This window comes from Cryptomeria japonica, chromosome 7 (genome assembly GCF_030272615.1).
Source record: "Cryptomeria japonica chromosome 7, Sugi_1.0, whole genome shotgun sequence".
In the NCBI taxonomy this organism is placed as follows: domain Eukaryota; kingdom Viridiplantae; phylum Streptophyta; class Pinopsida; order Cupressales; family Cupressaceae; genus Cryptomeria; species Cryptomeria japonica.
This window is the reverse complement of record NC_081411.1, coordinates 482,571,763-482,578,553: the sequence shown is the minus strand read 5'-3', so window position 1 is coordinate 482,578,553 and position 6,791 is coordinate 482,571,763.

Here is a 6,791-nt window from a genome sequence, read left to right as displayed (position 1 = left end):
GAAGATCAAGTTGTAACTGAGAGAGATAGAGAAGACTAAAGTAATGCTAGAATGCATTAACTGTGAGTAATACTAGATCTAACTAAGCAGTTTGTGCTATTAGATAGATCAAACACTTGTTGATTACTCACATCTTTGAAAAGTCTGTAGCCCCTAACTGGGTAGGCCCAAAAGCCTTTTGTAAAATCCTCTAACAAGGTGGTTCACCTCTGTGAATCTAAAATCCTCTAGCAAGGTAGTATCTAATCGGACTTATCTCCTAACAGAGATTGAGATTCCTAACAAGATCTGTTCTGGTGAAGAACATTGTAAGACCTTAACCGGTCTGGTTTCTATTCTGCATATAGTGACTTGTGAGTTTCATCTCACCGTGGTTTTTCCCATTTGGGTTTCCACGTCAAATATCTTGTGTTATGGTTATATTGCTTTTGTGGGTGAATGCTTTATTTGCATTTTGGTTTGCATGTGTGATAACGAATCTGTCTGTTAAACTATTTTACCGGTTCATCTTCAGACTGTTTAAGTGTTTAAGGACAGAGATTTTTGGCATACTAATTCACCCTCCCCTCTTAGTATTCATCAATTGGTATCAGAGCCTACCTTTCTATAAGTTTAACCACTTCGAAAGAAATATGGGGGAATACACCTTGAGGGAACTTACTCAATGACTCACTTAGTTTGAGCAAGCCTATGATGATCTTATGGTCAAATACAAGGTATCTCAAGCAAAAAGGAGAGAACATGCAGAGAAGCTGATGGAGCTATCTGAAAATAGTTTTGAAGATGAAGCAAATATGGAAGCCATGATTGCAGAAGTAAATAAGCTGAATGATTCAAACTCCAATCTGAGAAAGGGGTTGGAAGGACTGACTATCCAGTTTAGTCAAGAGCTTGAGAACCGGAGGAAAGCTGAAGATCTGGTAAAGGACAAAGATAATGAGATCTTCAAGTTGAAACAAGTGATTAGTGCACTGACTGCTCGCCTACATGGGAACAGAATGGAAAAAGAAGGAGTACAGGATGAACTAAACATAGCCATCTCTGAAAATGCAAGCCTAATGGAGACAAATACTGCTATTTCCAAAGAACTCTCCGAGTCAAAGGAAATACTTGCTAAGTTCAGCAAAAGTACTATTAGGCTAGAGCAAAAGCTTGAGTCATCTAGACCGGTAAAGAATACCAATGGACTTGGTTTCTCTAGACATGAGGAAGGAGAATCCTCGGGAATAAATGTTGAAGCATCAAAGAAGCAACCGACACTCAAAGGAAAAGGTAAGCAAAAATTCAAACCTGTTTGCTTTAACTGTCTTAAAGAAGGACACACTGCCAATGTATGTAGGAGCAAAGCCTACAATAATTTTCCTTACTTTATCAACAATGTACCTAGATCCAATAAGTTCAATGGTCATTGTTATGCATGCAACAAGTTTGGGCATAGAGCATCTGAATGCAGGTCTGTCATGAACAATACCGGAATATATCCTCAGAGGACCCAAGGAGCTAGTCTGGATTCTTTTGTGAACCAGAACCCTAACCGGTTTAATACTTATAATTATCAGTCAGGCAACAATGGTTATCAACGGGCAACCAGATGGAGAGCAAACTGTTGGATTTGTCATGGAAATGGTCACACTACTACTACATGCAGAAGGAAGAATGGAAACATGAACAATGGACCTTGGAGAGCACCTGGATTGGTTTGCTATCACTGCAACAAACCAGGTCACATTGAAAGATTATGTAGAAGTAGAAAGAGTATATCTGATGATATACCGGTCACTCAGGAAGGAGAAATTGATGTTGAAACAGTTCAAGCAGACATGAACAAAACTTGGAGGAAGAAACCAACAATGTTGGAAGAGGAACCAGTTTCTGCACCTAGTGTGGAAATATCGGAATCGAGAAACTAAGCTCCAAAGAGGCTTAGGGGGAGCAAACGGTGAAATGTTTGTGAACCCCTGGTTACACTGGTAAAAGACCTTAACCAGTATGTGATACCTGTTGCTTGGCAGAAGACCAAAAATGGTAAAAAGGAAAATTAGGGTTTACGCCCTAATAGAGGAGCATTAATGGTGGTAGGTGAGAGACATGTATAAAAGCATATTTCAAATCATTTCTCACTATCTGTTTTCAAGCAAAGAAATTTTTTTCAAAGTGTAGAGTGAAGAAAAGGCGATTTGAGCTAAGATTTCAAGAAATTGACAAGTCTTGAAGGAGATTCAAATTCAGTTTGCAAACGGTCGTGGAGAACACAAAGCGGTGATTTGGAAACCGACGGAGAGTGGAGTGAAGCAGAATTAGGAAGCCCTAAATTCGCATTTTAAAGGTATTTTTCATGTTCCTTAAATACTTTACAATGGCTTCCGCATCTCATACCAGTTCTAGTACATCCATTGAGTCGGAAAGTTTCATTCAAAGGAAGTCAAAGTATAATGCCTTATCACAAGTTCCGGCTAGAGTAATAGTAGAAGAGGGAATTTCAGACTATATTGATTGCAAAATAGAAGACCTAGGGTCTTTAGGTATTCACACCCAGTTAGGTTTATTTTGTGGCAAGGACAAGAAAATCAAACTAGAATACATTATCTTAGAAAAGAAGAAACTCCACAATGCTGTATAATTTCTGGAAGACTTTACGGAGGATCATATTAGGATCATTTTGAGCAGAGTCCATGGTGACAAGATGTACTTGGAGAGGACGCATGATATCACGCCACAAGCAATTCATGCAGTCACCGGTTTCTGCAACATAGGGGAAGTGCCAACCCTAAGAATGGTAAGAAAAATGGAAATGGCCAAGCTCACTGGTTCAACAAGTGACTCACGAGGTATGATAGTTAATCCTATCAAGGATGATCTGGTGAATTACGCTTGCATGGTGCTAGGCTACAGAACATTCTCAACCAGTAGGATTAATTCTGTATCTGCTGCAGTGGTAAATGTCACTTACCGGATGATTAAAGAGGATGCATCATTTGACCTATGCATCGGTATGCAGAGGCAACTCCTGTCTAATCTAAAGTTGATTAAACAGGATAATGCACTGAGATTCAAGTTTGAACAACTATTGGTTGGGTTGTTCTTCTATTTCCAAGGCTACTTTCCTAGAGTAGGAGATGTCCATTGGTCTCCTGACCAACCGGTAACCAAGTAGATGAAGGAAAGCATTCAAGCCATTGGAACCGGTTAGCCTGATGTGCTGAACAAGTATTTTGATGAGTTTAGAAAGAAGATGAGTCAAAGGGTGAGGATCTCAGGTGACATCGTTAAGAAATATGAATATGACATCTGTTTCGCCATCCAGGTGGACAAATGCCTAATGGAGGCTGTTGAGCCTAGAATGGAAGAAGTGGAGCCAATGGGCTATGAGGTGATGTATGATATGGTGGAAGGGTATGCCTCAACCCTTATTGCCTCACCTCTTGATCCTAAGGCTAAGAGGACCAGAACCTATCTAGAGAGGATTGCACTGGCTGAGGAACCCTCTGTTAAGAAAGGAAAAGAACCGGCAGCAAAGAGAGCAAAGGCAGTGCCTGTAGCATCGACACCGGCTACTACTATAAGTCCAAGAGTGACCAAGCGGTCACCTGCGAAGAAGAAACCGGAAGTGGCACCGACAAAAGTCTTTGAAAGAAAAAGAAAGACTAAGTCAAATGAACCGGACTCTGAAGAGACTGAGTCTGATGAAATGCCAAAGAAGGCTAGACAGACAAAGAAGATGAAGAAGAATGAACCGATAGCATCCACACTGGTAAATATTGATATCTCTTCATACAAACCTTTGACACATTATCAAAGGACAATAAAGAATATTAGGAGAAAATTACTACATGATTTAGTAGATTATTATGATGATTTTAATAGTGAGGAGAAAGATGAAGTAGTACAGGAGATTATTATTTATTTTTGTAAAAATGACCGTTCGCCATCAGAGATTAAATCTTAGACACCAGATTCATTATATAAGGCATTAGATAACAAATGGTGCATTTCCATTGAAAAAGAACAGGAGATTAGGGAGAAAGTCTTTGCACAATACTTTCCCGACCTCTTAGACTCAGAATTATTTGATGTTTTGGACCAAAATAAAGGACTCTTCTTCACAAGAAGAAGAAGACACTGGCTATTAGAGGGGAGAATTGATGATGTTGAAAAAGACACTCATTAGCATATGGATTATGCTATCAATTCTCACAAAGCACGTATGGCCAACCTGCAAGCAGAAAAAGAACCGATTATATCCAAACCAGATGAATTTTTTTATGAAGAAGGAAACCCGGTTGAAGAACCAATCGACACTATTGATGTCGATTCCCTGGACATAGAAGATGTCACTCAGGACATGCCTTCTGAGGGAACAGAACAGGGACAACAAGCCGAACAGGGCAATGAGCAAGCCAAGGACACACAGGAAGTGGCTGAGGAACAGACGGAGAAGAAGAAGAAGGATGAAGATGAGAAAAAGCGGAAAGAGGAAGAGAAGAGGAAAGAGGAAGAGAAGAGAAAAGAGGAAAAGGAGAAAAGAAAAGATGAAGAGAAAAAGAAGCAAGAAGATGAGAGGAAAAAGAAAGAAGAAGAGGATAAGGAAGAGAAGAAGAAGAAAGAAGAGGAAAAGAAGAAGAAGGAAGAGGAGGATAAAGAAAAGGAAAAGCAGAAGGAAGAGGAAAAGAAGAAGAAGGAAGAGGAAAATAAGAAGAAGGAAGAGGAGGATAAAGAAAAGGAAAAGCAGAAGGAAGAAGAAAAGAAGAAGAAGGAAGAGGAAGAGAAAGAAGAGGAGAAGAGGAAGGAAGCAGAGAGGAAAAAGAAAGAAGAGGAAGACAAGGAACAAGAAAAGAAGAAGGAAGCAGAGAAAAAGAAGAAGGAAGAAGCAGACAAGGCAACGGAAGCGATGAAGAGCCCACAGATGGAGACTCCGAAGGCAACCGAGAGTCAAGCCAAACTAGCTGATATCTCCAGTCCTATTGATCTCCAGTCTACAAGTGAGTTGGAGCTAATGCAGAGAATCAAGGTTTCTCAAGAGTGCCTTGAAATCATACAAAGGAAAAAGGAGCAAGACATAATTCAAGTGGCTGTAGACACCCTTACTAGTTTGATCCCCGGTACCAATCTTCCTAACACTGAATCATCACTAGCACAACTTAAACTACTATGTACTGTAGTGGATGATTAGGTGCAGAGCTTGGAAGAAGCAGCTGAGGCAAATGTCAAGAAAGAGCATCAAAAGGCTCTTAACATTGCTCTGGTGAAAAAGTTGAATGAACTCTGGTCTGAACTTCTGAAAGACCAAAAGGATATAAGGGACACTTTGGATGAGGGAAACCTGCTACTAAGAAAAATCTATCAACCCCATCTATTTTGTGATGATGTGCTAGCCCAGAAGCAAAAGCTTCAAATGGACTTATAGTCTTACTTAAGCACATTTAAGCCACCTTATGATTCCTTTGCAACTTATGGGAAAATCGTTCACTATTTCTAGATCCAGTCAGCCAAAATGGAACAAGAGATCAGTACACGGTGTAGAGATTTGCAGGAGCTACAACTGGTTTGACTTCCACATCTCCAAATTCTTTAGAAGTGTTATCTAAACCTGGATGCCTTGATAGTTATGCAGGAGATGAGCACAATAGATGCCATGGAAGAACAGGCATCCAAGATGCAAACAGAGAAAGAAGTGGCCACCTCCCTACTTGAGTCCTGGTCTCTATCCATGAAACAATTTTTGTAGGACTATAAATTGGTTTTTGACAAGTATTATTCCTTGTTGTCATAAACTTTTATTATTTTGATATCAAATGGAAACAGGGTTGTTTAGCAGTACTTTGTCATTGTTGGCAAAGGGGGAGAAGTACTCTATCTATTTTGGAGAAGAATAGGGAGAAGTATTTGGATTTAAAATTTTGATATGTGTTTTGATATATGCTATATGCTCTGATATCTCAATGTTTATGCTTTGTATGCAAAATTGCTATACATTGTATTGATTAAGGGATAGTGTATATGCTTAGGGGGAGCAATTTTGTTAATGGCATGTTTTTGTTGTAAAACACTTAGATGTCAAAATTTTATTTTCCTAAGTGTTTCGATCAATGCCAAAGGGGGAGATTGTTGGCATTTTTGATGTTTATGTTGTGATTGTCATTGATGGACACACACTTGCTTTGAGATCCCCTTTATATGTATGAGCTAGAGCTCAATCGGTATCTGTTCCAACCGGTATGTTGTATTCTAGTCTTTAGACTATTGGTGATTTTGCAGAATGTGTTTCCCTGTCTGAAGTGGCATGTCGACCCCAAGCGGTTCGCAGATCTCAAGTGGTATGAGGGAGCAAAGTGGCACAACACATTCTTACCAATCTTCATTTTTGTCAAACTGGCAACCGGTATTTTGTATGAACCGGTAATACTCTATGATGAGTTACCAACTGACATTTTGTGATGAGTTACCAATCCACCAATTGTTTGATGGTGCCGACACGCTGACAGTGCTTTTTGTGTCGTGTTATTGAGTATGTCTAGATTCATTGAAACTAGGAAATTGTAATGTAATCCTATTGGACCGACATGAAATCAGATTCCTTTAAAAGGACATCATGTCTAGGGTTTTAGGTTGTTGCGAAAAAAGGGTTTATGTTGTGACTAGGGTTTAAGGTGGTTGTTGAGTTGCTGTAAGAGGGATCTTATCTGAGAAGATCAAGTTGTAACTGAGAGAGATAGAGAAGACTGAAGTAATGCTGGAATGCATTAACTGTGAGTAATACTGGATCTAACCAAGTAGTTTGTGCTATTAGATAG